At 45.0% G+C, this 15695-nt stretch overlaps 1 pseudogene; it reads left to right on the top strand.

Annotated features, from left to right (window-relative positions):
- LOC141063313 (uncharacterized) overlaps positions 1-15695 on the top strand; it is a 155985-nt pseudogene that overhangs the window by 125366 nt on the left and 14924 nt on the right.

Genomic DNA, 15695 nt, shown 5'->3' with positions numbered 1-15695 from the left:
AGTTTAACAGATTTATTGCTATGAAGCAGAATTAAAATGGATTTACAGGAATAAACATACAATGCGATTTACTGTGCTCTATAAAAGTCATATACCCATCAAAGACTAATTAAACCCCAACCCTGCAGATATAACTTGCCCAATTCCCCCTCTTTTGCATTTACTCAGTTCGACCGTTGGGGCCCAGTTGCCACGGATGTTGGCGCGCAAAGGAAGGTTGGCGCGCAAAGTAGAAAACGTAGGTGCACTTAAATGAATGTTGCTGTCAATAGTCTCGGTTGCAGTGTACTCACTGTAAGTTGCGCTGATAGTATCACAAGTCTCAGCAGAACACTCACTGTGTCTCCAACAATCAGAGGATTCTTTAGACTCCAGCTGAGGGCTGCAGGATTTAGACCTTTATCCGATGGGAGTGCGGGCAGAACTCTCTGGATCTTTGCTCTCTCCGGCAACACTGGTATCTCCGCGGGGTCCCCCACACTCTGCAACTTAGGGGAATCAAGATCCACACCGCTCTGTTTCTCATAACCAGCAGCAGCAGCCACGTTTTCTCTCCTCTCCCTCTTTACTTTCACTTTCTCCTCAGCGTCCTCCCTCAAGTCCCTCCTCCTCCCTTCTTCTATCATCTCACTGGAACAAGGATCCCTGGGAGTTGTAGTCTTCTGCCACTCAGGAGAAAAACGATTAGTGTCTGCAGGTCCCTGTTTAACAGCCACTGCAAAACTCTTCTTAGAGTCTGTAAGCTCCAGCATGCCGGTAGATGCTCTGACAGTTCCCTGTGCATGTGTTACACAGGGATCCTAAATGTTGTTTGCGCACACTGCAAGACTCAGAAGTGAGAGCGGATTTTGCTGGATTGGTTTATAGAAACCTTGTTGCTTTTCAACAGCCTTTGAGCCACTAATAGTGTGGGAACCTCTGTTTTTCCATTGACAGATGATCGACCTGAGTGGGGACTTGTTTTTTGTGAGATGAGAATTGGTATTTTCACCTACGTAACATTGATTAGTTTCTTTTTATTCAATATTTGGGAGGCAGAATGAACAAACAGTTGAACACCACACACTATTGGTTCATCCAACAAGGATTTAAATTACAGTGTGAACTTTCATTGTCTTGGTCAATAAAGTTTTTTACATAGCTTGCCATTATTATGGACAGTTTAAGTAGAAATGTTCAAAAATGTAAAACTCAAGGATATTTTAATAAAAAATAATTGTTTTTTTTTAACTTAGCAGATGACTGTACCAGGAGATCAGAGGGACAGCTGACATCTTCAGTTTTTAAATATGATGATCTTCAGATCCTACAAGATACAGCTGAAGTGAATGGCATTACTCCAGATATATCATCATCCATTCACAGCAAAGATCTGTCATCTGATCCTATGAAACAGGTCCCATCTTCTGATTCATTACTGACTACTAAGGAAAATCAAAGTCACAAAAGAGGCAATAAAAAACAAACTGCTCCTAGAGCAAAGAAGCCATTTTCATGCTCAGAATGTGGGAAATATTTTGCACAGAAATCAAATTTTGTTACCCACCAGAGAATTCACACAGGGGAGAAACCTTTTTCCTGTTCAGAATGTGGAAAATATTTTGCACAAAAATCAAATTTTGTTACCCACCAAAGAACTCACACAGGGGAGAAGCCTGTTTCCTGTTCAGAATGTGGGAAATGTTTTAACAATAAATCAGATTGTATTAAGCACCAGAGAATTCACACAGGGGAGAAGCCTTTTTCATGTTCAGAATGTGGGAAATGTTTTGCACATAAATCATATTTTGTTACCCACCAAAGAACTCACACAGGGGAGAAGCCTTTTTCCTGTTCAGAATGTGGGAAATGGTTTAACAATAAATCAGATTGTATTAAGCACCAGAGAACTCACACAGGGGAGAAACCATTTTCATGTTCAGAATGTGGGAAATGTTTTGCACATAAATCAAATTTTGTTACCCACCAGAGAACTCACACAGGGGAGAAGCCTTTTTCCTGTTCAGAATGTGGGAAAGGTTTTAACAGTAAGGCAGATTGTATTAAGCACAAGAGAACTCACACAGGGGAGAAACCTTTTTCATGTTCAGAATGTGGGAAATGTTTTGCACATAAATCATATTTTGTTACCCATCAAAGAACTCACACAGGGGAGAAGCCTTTTTCATGTTCAGAATGTGGGAAATGTTTTAGCAATAAATCAGTTTGTGTTAAGCACCAGAGAACTCACACAGGGGAGAAGCCTTTTTCCTGTTAAGAATGTAGGAAATATTTTACCTGGAAAGCGCTCCTTGATCGCCATCATAGCAGTCACGCAGAGGAGAAGCCTTTTTCATTTTCTTAATTTTTTACTTGGAAATCAACTGTTAATAAACATCAGAGATGTCACATGGGGAGAAGCCTTTTTATGTTCATAATGTTGGAATAGTTTTAACCAAAATTGTATCTTCTTAAATGGTTTGTCTCTTGTCATTCCTCATGATTGCTGACAAAAGGATAAAACCAAACTTTATTAATTCCAAATGTAAAACTATACCCATATTTCACCCCTGAAGGTTAGTCAATAGGTGACATATACCCCACATCTCAGTATATAGGGTGAGGTGACATATACACTCACTCTCCAAGCCTCTCATTTCTATGGGTTTCATCGTCCTCACCAAAGGCGTCAGCAGGAGACTATTTAATATTAACCTACAGTTAGGTCCATATATATTTGGACAGAGACAACATTTTTCTAATTTTGGTTCTAGACATTACCACAATGAATTTTAAACAAAACAATTCAGATGCAGTTGAAGTTCAGACTTTCAGCTTTCATTTGAGGGTATCCACATTAAAATTGGATGAAGGGTTTAGGAGTTTCAGCTGCTTAACATTTGCCACCCTGTTTTTAAAGGGACCAAAAGTAATTGGACAGATTAAATAATTGTAAATAAAATGGTCATTTCTAGTACTTGGTTGAAAACCCTTTGTTGGCAATGACTGCCTGAAGTCTTGAACTCATGGACATCACCAGACGCTGTGATTCCTCCTTTTTGATGCTCTGCCAGGCCTTCACTGCGGTGGTTTTCAGTTGCTGTTTGTTTGTGGGCCTTTCTGTCTGAAGTTTAGTCTTTAACAAGTGAAATGCATGCTCAATTGGGTTGAGATCAGGTGACTGACTTGGCCATTCAAGAATATTCCACTTCTTTGCTTTAATAAACTCCTGGGTTGCTTTAGCTTTATGTTTTGGGTCATTGTCCATCTGTAGTATGAAACGACGCCCAATCAGTTTGGCTGCATTTGGCTGGATCTGAGCACACAGTATGGTTCTGAATACCTCAGAATTCATTCGGCTGCTTCTGTCCTGTGTCACATCATCAGTAAACACTAGTCACCCAGTGTCACTGGCAGCCATGCATGCCCAAGCCATCACACTGCCTCCGCTGTGTTTTACAGATGATGTGGTATGCTTTGGATCATGAGCTGTACCACGCCTTCGCCATATTTTTCTTTCCATCATTCTGGTAGAGGTTGATCTTGGTTTCATCTGTTATGAATGAGTCACCGTAGGAGGCAAAAACAGAAACACTAGCTAAGTCCAGAAAACCAGAGAAGTTGGCAGCTATCGGATTGCAGGCCCCTGAACCTATCAACAACAACTAGCAGTAGCCGTGGGGGGTTCCTACGGTGCCCTAGACCCCTCGATCACAGTCGGAGAACTAAATAGCCTAAAGACAGAAAGGGAAATCTAAACTGCCCCAGAGCAGACCCCAAAGCAATAGGCAGCCCCCAACATATAATGACGGTGAAGCAAGATGAAAAAACACTCACACAGATAGAAAGATAGGCTGAGCAAATGATGGGGCCCAAGCTAACTAAATAGGACAGGATAGAAAATCTGCTGTCTGCAAACCGCCAAAAACCCTATCAAAACAAGATCCAACAGACTGATAGGGAAAAAAGCCCTGAAGACGCTAGGCTTCAAAAAGACTATATCAGTACTCAGGTATTTTCTGAAGACAGAGCAAAAAGGAATTCTGGTCACCCCAGCAGGGAATGGCAGAAATCCAGAAAAACAAGGCAAAAAAAACCCAGAATACAAATGCAAAAAGCAGAGCAGAAAACTTAGCTTTTGAGGAGCAGGAATCAGACTGGTCTCCTAGAATCCCTCAGAGAAATCACCCGCAAGGCAGAAGGGCGTCGGCTGCCTTATATCCAGTCAGCAATTCCAGTCACCCAGTTATCATCATTCTGCTTGGTAATCAGCCTCACTACCTTCCTTCACCAGAAGAGGGAGTTCATCAGACCTCAATGGTGAAGGGGAAAATGAACTCACAACATTCATCTGTCCAAAGAATGTTCTTCCAGAACTGTGCCGGCTTTTTAGATGTTTTTTAGCAAAGTCCAGTCTAGTCTGTTAATTCTTGATGCTTATGAGTAACTTGCACCGTGCAGTGAACCCTCTGTATTTACTTTCATGCAGTCTTCTATTTATGGTAGATTTGGATATTGATACGCCTACCTCCTGGAGGGTGTTGTTCACTTGGTTGGCTGTTGTGAAGGGGTTTCTCTTCACCATGGAGACTATTCTGCGATCATCCACCACTGTTGTCTTCCGTGGGCGCCCAGATCTTTTTGTATTGATGAGTTCACCAGTGCTTTCTTCTTTCTCAGGATGTACCAAACTGTAGATTTTCTCGAATGGGTTTTTTCTGTTTTTGCATCTTAAGGATGGCTTGTTTCACCTGCATGGAGAGCTCCTTTGACCGCTTGTTTCCTTCACAGCAAAACCTTTGAAATGGAAGCACCACACTTCAAATCAACTCCAGGCCTTTTATCTGCTTAATTGAGAATAACATAATGAAGGGATTGCCCACACCTGTCCATGAAACAGCCTTGGAGTCAATTGTCCAATTACTTTTGGTCCCTTTAAAAACAGGGTGGCACATGTTAAGGAGCTGAAACTCCTAAACCCTTCATCCAATTTTAATCTGGATACCCTCAAATGAAAGCTGAAGGTCTGAACTTCAACTGCATCTGAATTGTTTTGCTTAAAATTCATTGTGGTAATGTCTAGAACCAAAATTAGAAAAATGTTGTCTCTGTCCAAATATATATGGACCTAACTGTAGGTCAATATTAAATAGTCTCCTGCTGATGCCTTTGGTGAGGATGATGAAACCCGTAGAAATGAGAGGCTTGGAGAGTGAGTGTATATTCAAGCGAAACTAAACGAAAAAAAGAAGACTAGAATCGTAGAATCGTAGAGTTGGAAGGGACCTCCTGGGCCATCTGGTCCAACCCCCTGCTCAAAGCAGGATTCGCTAAATCATCCCAGTCAGATGTCTGTCCAGCCTCTGTTTGAAGACTTCCATTGAAGGAGAACTCACCACTTCTCGTGACAGCTTGTTCCACTCATTGATCACTCTGTCAAAAAGTTTTTTCTAATATGTAATCTGTCTCCTCCCATTCAGTTTCATCCCACTGCTTCTAGTCTTTCCTTGTGCAAATGAGAATAAAGTTGATCCTTCTACAATGTGACAGCCCTTTAGATATTTGTAGACAGCTATTAAGTCTCCTCTCAGTCTTCTCTTTTGCAAACTAAGCATTCCCAAATCCTGCAACCTTTCCTCATAAGACAGGGTTTGCAGACCGGTCACCATTTTGGTCGCTCTTTTCTGAACTTGCTCCAGTTTGTTGATGTCTTTTTTAAAATGTGGTGCCCAAAACTGGACACAGTATTCCAGATGAGGTCTGACCAAAGAGGAGTAGAGGGAAATAATGACTTCACGTGATCTAGACTGTATGCTTCTGTTAATACATCCTAGAATTGCATTTGCCTTTTTTGCTGCTGCATCACACTGTTGACTCATATTCAGTCTGTGATCTATTAGTATACCCAAGTTTTTTTCACATGTGCTGTTGCTTAGCCCTATCCTTCCCATTCTGTAGATGCTTTTTTCATTTTTATTGCCCAGATGTATTACTTTGCATTTTTCCCTGTTAAAAATCATTCTGTTAGTTGCTGCCCACTTCTCCAGTTTATTTATATCTTTTTGAATCCTCTCTCTCTTCTCTAGTATTAGCTATCCCTCCTAGCTTTGTGTCATCAGCAAATTTAATCAGTTTACCCTCAATTCCTTCATCTAAATCGTTGATAAAGATGTTGAACAATACAGGGCCCAGGAAAGAGCCCTGTATTGTTATCCGAAACAGTTAGAAAACTAGCCCCATATTGGCAGATCCCAGACCTCAAACTATATACTTCTGAAGTTTATAAGCCACTCCAGTGTCAGGAATAGATAGTATGAATTTGAATTTACCAAGTGGCTGCAATGAAACAAAGAGTGAAAAATTTAAAGGCGTCTGAATACTTTCCATACCCACTGTATCAGTAAAAATAACTCCTCTTTATTAGGTAAAGTATAAAAGAATTGCGCCATTTTCTGATACCCGTTGCTTCTCCATTTTTCATGATCTCGGGTTGGGTGAAGGCTTATTTTCTGTGTGCCGAGCTGACGTTATTAATGGAGACCATTTTGGTGCAAATTTGATCTTTTGGTCGTCCTTTATTGCATTTTAATGCAATGTTGTGGCGACCAAAAAAAAGTAATTCTGGCGTTTTGACATTTTTTCTTGTTACGCCATTTCACGATCGGGTTAGTTATTTTTTATAGTGATAGATCGGGCGATTCTGAACCCTTCTATTACAAATATGTGTATGTTTGATTTTGTTATTGTTTTATTTTGAAAGTGGCGAAAGGGGGGTGATTTGAACTTTTATATTTTTTTTATATTTTTAAAAACATTTTTTTTTTACTTTTGGCATTGTCATACACACAGAACAAAAAGAACGATCCAAAAGTCCAGCAATTGATGTGAAAAATTCATAAAAAGTTCTTTATTATAATAGGAACATGGAAGAAGGCTAAAACACCACAACATGATTATAGCTTACAAAACTAATGACGCTGACTCATCACACAAATATCCCATATATAAGACCAATAAGAGCCTAATAGCTTTGCATATAAAGACAAGGTAATCTCTCCTGAGCCTATTGACATATCATGTACCATAGTGTATGTGCCTAAAACAAAGGGCACTCATATTAGCATAGAAAGTGAACAATCAATGAGATAAACATACCTAAAGTATCCACTTATTGCAAGAGCAGGCAGCAGGAGAGGAGAGATAGAAGCAGTCAGAGTACAGGCGTCTCCCCAACGTGCGTTTCGGAACGCTATGCTCCTTCTTCAGGGGGCATTGTGAAGACATACAGCATTGTATCTTAATTAACCAGGCGACAATTTTTTATCAAATGAAGAATAGTAGAATGCTATCTGTATGTTGACTTTCAAATTTAAGTGTTGATTTCTAATTGGTCAAGAAAACAGACTTTAGTTTGTGTTAGCCTGAAATATTGACTTTTATTGTGCGCTTATCCTTTAATAGGCTATAGGAAGTTTCGCCCCCAGCAGTTTGCCCCCAGCAGCTCGCCCCCAGGTACATTTCACCCCCTCACATTTCACCCCTATCATTTTGCCCCCAGGAAGATTCACCCCCGCACATTTCGCCCCCAGCATTTCGTCCCTGGATATTTCGCCCCCAGCAGTTTGCCCCCAGATGTTTCGTCCCCAACAGCAGTTTGACCCCGGATGTTTCGCCCCCAGAAGTTTGCCCCCGGATGTTTCGCCCCAGCAGTTCGCCCCGGATGTTTCGCCCCCGTATTTTTTCGCCACCGGCAGTTCGATCCCAAATGTTTCGCCCCAGCAGTTTGCCCCCGGATGCTTCGCCCCCGGCAGTTCGCCCCCGGATATTTGTACCATTTTGCCCCCACAATTTTGTATTTGGATGTTTCACAAGTTTGTCCTTGTGGTTCATAAATTCCCGTCCATCATCAATCCACATGTCTAGAGTTGAGCGACTTTTGGTTTTTTAGGGTCGCGTTTCGTTTCGTGAAACCCGACTTTTCCAAAAGTCGGGTCGAGCAAGATCGTCCGATTATAGGGAAAAGTCGGGGTCGTCCCGAAACACGAAACCCAATGTAAGTCAATGGGGAATAAAAGTCGGCAGTGAGAGGAGGACAGGAAACACACCAACAGTGCCCATTTGAATGCCAAAAGCATCAATTCTTCTTACTTAAGCTTGTCAACCTTAATTAACTTCATAATACAAGTTACGCACTGAAAAATGGGGATTATTTGGCTACAGACTGTGGGGGGGGAGGGCTGGCTCCAGGTTTTCATGTGCCCTGGGCGAAAGAGCGCCCCTTTAACACATACCACAACTCATCATGCTCCGATACGGCAGAGAAATAGCGGTATAGTACAATGAAAAATACTTCACTTTTTACATCTCATGACGAGGCCCATCTATTTCTCCATACAGAATCATTGGTCCCATATAATGTTTGAAACAGTATATGATGAGCTCCACATAATGCTACAGTATATGTTGGTCCCAATGGATGAAGCTCCACTGTCTTATGGGCCCAAATAATGCTCCATATATAATGGGCCCCATTTCTACTGCTCTAGTGTATAATGGGCCCTGTAAATGCTGCTCCAGTGTCTGATGTCCACCTTTGGAATGTTCCAGTGTATGGTAGGCCCCATCTATCATTCTCCAGAGTATAGTGCTCCCCAAAAATTGCTGTCCCAACATTGAAAACAATCAAATAAGTCTCCTCGCTAGGGAATCCCTGTACTTGTCTGGACTCCTCGTCGTCCCCATCTTCCATCTCACTGCACAGTATTTCAACTTTGCAAGTGCTGTGATCCTGAGCAAGCAGGGGGGGCCCACTCGTTGGCGACGGCACTGGCACAGGGCCCCTGATAGTACGGTGGTGTGTCTGATGGCGGGTGGGCCGAACCTGCACTTTCATCTGCAGCTTCCTCTTTGTCACCGTGTAAGATGGAACTGTATATGGGAAGGGTAACCTGAGTTTCATCAGGGTCAGATTCAGGTCGTGTAGCGTGCGAGGGGAATGTAGTGGTCTGGGTCAATGTACCAGCAGATTCATCGAGCAGTGGCTGGGCATCAGTGCACTTGTGTCACCCCCAGGAGTACGGTCGCCACAGTGGCATTACCTTCTTCCTAGGGAGTGTGATGTCATGCTTGGGAGCAACGAACGATCTCTCTAGCAGGTTAACTGATTGGGCGGCGTTATTCCCACGAGTCATGACCCTCCAAACAGCGTTCATGAAGGCAAAGTGTTTGTTTTACGTGGGGAGTATGGTTGCAAAGCTGAACCTTAAAGGAATGTCCAGAAGGGCACCACCAGGAGTGGAGCTACGGTTAAATTCTCTTGGGAAACCTCAACCATGCCAGCTACAGAACAGATGCACACATTGCAAGCTTAATTCCGTTAACGAACGAGACTCCGTCATGCCCCGCGGTCCGAGTCCGGCTTACTAGAGGGACACGTGAGGCTCTGGCACATGAGATTGGCCAATAACTGGTGTGTCATGCCCTTACATGTCCGTGGCTGCATGTGCGCTACACTGAAAAGGCCAGCGTTTGTCACTTACAGGTGCAGATAACCCGCTGAACAACGTTAGTGATGGGGATCACTGATTACAATTATTACCCGCGAACAATGATTTCCCAGTAAGTGCAGGTCAACCGCAGTTCCGGAATTAGGCCTAACCGTCATTCCTGAAAAAATGAAAAACTTACAGTACGTGTGCAAACCACAGGTGCTGTAGCTTGCTTAACAGCTCGCCAGCCGTTCTCACGCCCAGTATGGATTACACGTGATTGCACAAAGGTGAGAAAGGGTACCGTATCCCCAGATAACATGTATGCATAGCGTACACATTCAAAATATATGTCTATACATCAGGAGGCAGGCTCAGACGGTGTTAGGCCCAGTATGGATTGCACGTGATTGCACAAAGGTTAGAAAGGGTACCGTATCCCCAGATAACATGTATGGATAGCGTACACATTCAAAATATATGTCTATACATCAGGAGGCAGGCTCAGACGGTGTTAGGCCCAGTATGGATTGCACGTGATTGCACAAAGGTTAGAAAGGGTACCGTATCCCCAGATAACATGTATGGATAGCGTACACATTCAAAATATATGTCTATACATCAGGAGGCAGGCTCAGACGGTGTTAGGCCCAGTATGGATTGCACGTGATTGCACAAAGGTGAGAAAGGGTACCGTATACCCAGATAACATGTATGGATAGCGAACACATTCAAAATATATGTCTATACATCAGGAGGCAGACTCAGACGGTGTTAGGCCGAGTATGGATTGCACGTGATTGCACAAAGGTTAGAAAGGGTACCGTATCCCCGGATAACATGTATGGATAGCGTACACATTCAAAATATATGTCTATACATCAGGAGGCAGGCTCAGACGGTGTTAGGCCCAGTATGGATTGCACGTGATTGCACAAAGGTGAGAAAGGGTACCGTATCCCCAGATAACATGTATGGATAGCGTACACATTCAAAATATATGTCTATACATCAGGAGGCAGGCTCAGACGGTGTTAGGCCCAGTATGGATTGCATGTGATTGCACAAAGGTTAGAAAGGGTACCGTATTCCCAGATAACATGTATGGATAGCGTACACATTCAAAATATATGTCTATACATCAGGAGGCAGGCTCAGATGGTGTTAGGCCCAGTATGGATTGCACGTGATTGCACAAAGGTTAGAAAGGGTACCATATCCCCAGATAACATGTATGGATAGCGCACACATTCAAAATATATGTCTATACATCAGGAGGCAGGCTCAGACGGTGTTAGGCCCAGTATGGATTGCACGTGATTGCACAAAGGTGAGAAAGGGTACCGTATCCCCGGATAACATGTATGGATAGCGTACACATTCAAAAGATATGTCTATACATCAGGAGGCAGGCTCAGACGGTGTTAGGCCCAGTATGGATTGCACGTGATTGCACAAAGGTTAGAAAGGGTACCGTATCCCCAGATAACATGTATGGATAGCGTACACATTTAAAATATATGTCTATACATCAGGAGGCAGGCTCAGACGGTGTTAGGCCCAGTATGGATTGCACGTGATTGCACAAAGGTTAGAAAGGGTACCGTATCCCCGGATAACATGTATGGATAGCGTACACATTCAAAATATATGTCTATACATCAGGAGGCAGGCTCAGATGGTGTTAGGCCCAGTATGGATTGTACGTGATTGCACAAAGGTTAGAAAGGGTACCGTATCCCCAGATAACATGTATGGATAGCGTACACATTCAAAATATATGTCTATACATCAGGAGGCAGGCTCAGACGGTGTTAGGCCCAGTATGGATTGCACGTGATTGCAAAAAGGTTAGAAAGGGTACCGTATCCCCGGATAACATGTATGGATAGCGTACACACTCAAAATATATGTCTATACATCAGGAGGCAGGCTCAGACGGTGTTAGGCCCAGTATTGATTGCACGTGATTGCACAAAGGTTAGAAAGGGTACCGTATCCCCAGATAACATGTATGGATAGCGTACACATTCAAAATATATGTCTATACATCAGGAGGCAGGCTCAGATGGTGTTAGGCCCAGTATGGATTGCACGTGATTGCACAAAGGTTAGAAAGGGTACCGTATCCCCGGATAACATGTATGGATAGCGTACACATTCAAAATATATGTCTATACATCAGGAGGCAGGCTCAGACGGTGTTAGGCCCAGTATGGATTGCACATGATTGCACAAAGGTTAGAAAGGGTACCGTATCCCCGGATAACATGTATGGATAGCGTACACATTCAAAATATTTGTCTATACATCAGGAGGCAGGCTCAGACGGTGTTAGGCCCAGTATGGATTGCATGTGATTGCACAAAGGTTAGAAAGGGTACCGTATCCCCAGATAACATGTATGGATAGCGTACACATTCAAAATATATGTCTATACATCAGGAGGCAGGCTCAAACGGTGTCAGGCACAGTATGGATTTGACGGCCCAGACTACACAGCGGAGGAGCAGGGAGAGGTAAAGATTGCAAATGCTGGGGCCCTGCCCAAGCAAGGGGGGCCCACTCGTGGGCGTCGGTACTGGCACTGGGCCTCTCATAGTACGGCGGTGTGTCTGACGGCGGGTGTGCACCACCACCGTCAGAGACACTTGATTGCACTATGAGGGACCCTGTGCCAGTGCCCGCGCCCAAGAGTCGGCCTACCCACCTGTCCAGGGCAACAGCACTCGCATGGTGTCGTGCGCTAGGTGGTGACCCCGGCCATGGACAGGCAGCACAGTTAGGGAGTTTTAGAAAGTGGCATATGTTGATGTTGGACATTCAGCTGATGCAAAAGGTGAAATAGGTCAAGTCCCAGGAAGAGGTGGACCAAAGCAAGCCATTTTTCTGTCACCCTATGTGTCATCAGGGGAAGGTGGGACAAAATCCTTGGAAACCCATGCGTGGTTCATTTTAATGAAGGTTAGATCATCCACATTTTGGGTTGACAGACAGGTCCTTTTTTCTGTCAGGATTGATCCAGCTGCACTGAAGACTCTTTCCGATAGCACACTTACTGGGCAAGCGAGCTCCTGTAAGGCATATTGTGCCAATTCAGGCCAGGTGTCCAGTTTAGCGGCCCAATAGTCAAAGGGGAATGACCTGTGTGGGAGAACATCGATATGGGAGGAAAAGTAGTTTGTAACCATAGTTGACAACTGCTGTCTCCTGTCACTTTCCATCGATGCAGTATTACCAGTTGTGTGAGCGGTACTTGAAAAATCAGTCCACAACATTGTCATGAAACCCGTCTCCAACGCCACTTCTGCTGTGTGCACCACGAACACCTCTGCCAAGCTGACCCCGGCCCGTACGGCTCGTGTGAGAACCATCACTGCTGCTGTGTGCTGGGAATGCCTCAAGCAACTGATTTACCAGAGTTGCTTGTTTATTAGCCAATATTAGGTCAAGGTTCTCCTGTGGCATGATGTTTTGTAATTTGCCTTTATAGCGTGGGTCCAGGATGCTGGCCAACCAGTAGTCGACATCGTTCATCATTTTGGCAATGCGGGGGTCCCTTTTTAGGATCTGCAAGGCATAATCTGACATGTGGGCCAATGTTCCCGGTGTCAATGATGCACTGCGAGTGCTGGGTGGAGGAGCACTTTCTGGCAAATCCACATCCCTCCAGTCACGCACAAACCCTGTACCAGACCTTGCCACGCCAACATTTTCACTTGCCCCACGAGATGCATCCTCCTCCCCTAAGTAATCATCCCCATCATCCTCCTCCTCCTCCACCTCGTCCAGGAGAGGTCCCTGAGCAGACAATGGCTGAATGTCATCAAGGATTCCCTCCTCCTCTTCCTCCTCATCAACATTGGCTGCAGAAGCCTGCTCCTTAAGGTGTGTCAAAGTTTGCATGAGCAGACGCATTAGTGGGATGCTCACGCTTAGGATGGCGTCGTCTGCGCTTACCAGCCGTGTGCATTCCTCAAAACACTGAAGGACTTTACAGAGGTCTTTCAGCTTCGACCACTGCACACCTGTCAACTCCATGTCTGCTCTCAAAGTGCCTGGCCGTGTATCCTCCCACAAATGCATTATGGCCTGCCTCTGCTCGCACAGCCGCTCCACCATGTGCAGGGTGGAGTTCCACCTTGTTGCAATGTCAATAATGAGGCGGTGGTTGGGAAGGTGGAGCAATCGCTGCAGCTTCTGCATACGAACGGAGTGTACAGGCGACCGGCGGATGTGCGCGCACAGTCTTCGCACCTTCTGGAGCAGGGCTGTTAACTCCGGATAATTTTTGAGGAAGCACTGCACCACCAGGTTCAAGGTGTGAGCCAAGCAAGGTATGTGGCTGAGTTTTGAAAGGGCTATGGCTGCCACAAAATTACGGCCGTTATCACTAACTACCTTGCCTGCCTCAAGATGTACACTGCCCAGCCATGACTCAGTTTGTCGCTTCAAGTACTCGGCCAGCACCTCGGCGGTGTGTCTGTCGCCCAAACACATCATCTGCAACACAGCCTGCTTACGCTTTCCACTAGCTGCTCGATAGGGGGACACCTCGTGTGCAACAGTGGCAGCTGCAGATGGAGTGCTCGTACGACTGCGCTCTGTGGACGAGCTTTCGCTTCTGGAGGAGGAGGAGGAGGAGGAGGGTCGAACGCCTACAGCCAACTGTTTCCTATACAGTGGGCTAGGCAGCACTGTCCCACCACCGCTGTCCCCTGTGGACCCTGCATCCACCACATTAACCCAGTGCGCAGTGATGGACACGTAACGGCCCTGGCCATGCCGACTGGACCATGCATCAGTTGTGAGGTGCACCTTTCCGCTCACTGACTGCTTGAGTGCATGGACAATGCGGTCTTTCACATGATGGTGGAGGGCTGGGATGGCTTTGCGAGAGAAGAAGTGGCGACTGGGTAGGTCATAGCGTGGTACTGCATAGGCCATGAGTTCGCGGAAAGCTGCGCTTTCCACCAACCGAAAGGGCATCATCTCAAACGAGATTAGTTTGGCAATGTGGGCGTTCAAACCCAGTGTACGCGGATGAGAGACTGAGTACTTTCTTGACCTACTCATAGTGTCTGGGAGGGTGAGCTGGACTTGAGAGCTGCATATGGTGGAAGTAGCGGTGGACAGGGCGGACTGAGAGAGGGTTGATGATGGTGATGGAGTTGGTGTTCTTTTTGATGGCCTAGAATCAGTCTTTCGTTGATATAACAGTGGGATTCCCTGACTGCTGTGGCCTTGCAACGACACCTCAACATTTGCTGCTGTGCTAACCGGTGGGCTTACAGTGGGGGAAACAATGTAGCGTTGCTGACTACCTTCGTTGTGATCAGTTGCATATGTGGCACTTGAGGTTTGGTGTTGTGTCCACGCTTGCAAGTGCATGCTGGTTAAATGTCTAAGCATGCAACTGGTATTCAAATTTTTCAGATTTTTCCCTCGGCTAAAGGTCTTTGCGCACTTCTTACAGATAACCTTGGCCTGATCATGAGGATTTTGTTCAAAAAAGTGCCACACTGCACTCTTCCTACTTTGGCAGACATTTTGCGGCCTAGCACGCTGTGATGTTTTGACCCTCTGGACAAGCTGTCCAGCAACTCTTTTGATTTTTGGAACCTGTCTTTGGAGTGCTCCGGGCCTGCCAGATAACAGCTGTTGCGATGTCGATGTCTGCTGTGGATGCTCCTCATCTGAGCTATTGGAAGCAGCACCCTCTTCCCCCAATGGATGCCAATCTGGGTCAACAACTGGGTCATCCATCACCTCCTCTTCAATGTCATGTGCACCTTCCTCTGTGTCACCGTGTATGGTGGTATAGTGTGCGGAAAGGGGCACCTGAGTCTCATCAGGGTCAGAATCTGGCTCTGCACACTGCGAGGACAATGTAGTGCTCTGAGTGAATGTACCAGCAGAATCATCCATCAGCGGCTGTGCATCAGTGCACTCCATGTCAGATTCATCTTGGCCTGGGTAATTCACCATTTGACTTGATAATCCAGGCATGGTATGTGAAAACAGCTCCATGGAGTAATCAGTAGTATGGCCTGCGTCATCCTTCAATCTTGGTTGGGGTGAAGGACACAAGGAAAGGTGTGGTTCATGAACATGAGCCTCCAATGACGACTCAGTGCTTTTACTTTTTACAACTGAAGAAGAGGAGGCGATAGAGCTGGAGGCTGAGTCAGCAATGTAAGACAAAACTTTTTCCTGATGCTCTGGCTT

Source organism: Dendrobates tinctorius, unplaced genomic scaffold (assembly GCF_039654945.1).
Source record: "Dendrobates tinctorius isolate UK_male_01 unplaced genomic scaffold, ASM3965494v1 ptg000249l, whole genome shotgun sequence".
Lineage (NCBI taxonomy): Eukaryota > Metazoa > Chordata > Amphibia > Anura > Dendrobatidae > Dendrobates > Dendrobates tinctorius.
The sequence above is the reverse complement of the archived record's forward strand: the minus strand, read 5'-3'. Positions and strand labels throughout refer to the sequence as shown.